This window comes from Chrysochloris asiatica, unplaced genomic scaffold (assembly GCF_000296735.1).
Source record: "Chrysochloris asiatica unplaced genomic scaffold, ChrAsi1.0 scaffold00068, whole genome shotgun sequence".
In the NCBI taxonomy this organism is placed as follows: Eukaryota; Metazoa; Chordata; class Mammalia; order Afrosoricida; family Chrysochloridae; genus Chrysochloris; species Chrysochloris asiatica.
Genome location: NW_006408586.1, coordinates 6,969,330 through 6,970,206, shown reverse-complemented (window position 1 = coordinate 6,970,206; position 877 = coordinate 6,969,330).

Genomic DNA, 877 nt, shown 5'->3' with positions numbered 1-877 from the left:
TAGCAGCCCGATTCATAACACTACACTACCAGAGTTCCTTAAGCAAGCCTATAGAAAAGAATAAAATATCTCCAATGGGTTTCCATGACTGTAAATCTTTATGGGAGCAGACAGCCTCATCTTTCTTCCTTGGAGCAGCTGATGTGTCTGAACTGCTGACCTTGCAGTTGCCAGCCCAATGCTTCAAGCATAGCACCACCAGCATCATTTATACCTATGTTGTTGTTATTCTTGCTGTTGCTAAATGCCGTCAAATAGGTTCTGACCCATAGCGATGTTGTAGAGGTTTCCAAGGAGCTGCTGGTGAGCTTGAACTGCCCATGTTGTGGTTTAAACTGGCTTTGCAGTCTAGCGCATTGACCCACAATGCCACTCCAGGACTCTCGCTTTCTCTCTCTTTTTCTCTCTGACCCAGCATTGTATCAGACAATGTTTGGCTGCTATTCATAAAGTTTTCTAGGGCTGAATATTCAGAAGTGGTCTGCTTTCCTTTTGCCGCATCTATCTTGGTCATGAAACTATGTATATGTGTGTGTGTGTGTGTGTGTGTGTGTGTGTGTGTGTATATATATATAGGCATCTAAAAGTTTATGGGAAAACTCAGATTAAATGGTCATGGAAACCTCTTCTATACTCATGGTTCTTAAACTCTGTTTAATGATTGCAGTTAGACACTGAAGACCGAAGACCAGAAGACTTGTGGGATGACATCAAGAACACAACACAGGAAGAAAGCAAAAGATCATTGAGAAGAAAAGAAAGAAGGAAAAGACCAAAATGTATGTCAGAAGAGACTCTAAAATTTGCTCTCTAGTGCAGAGATGCTAAAGCAAATAGAAGAAGTGAGGAGGTGCAAGAGCTGAACAAATAATTTCAA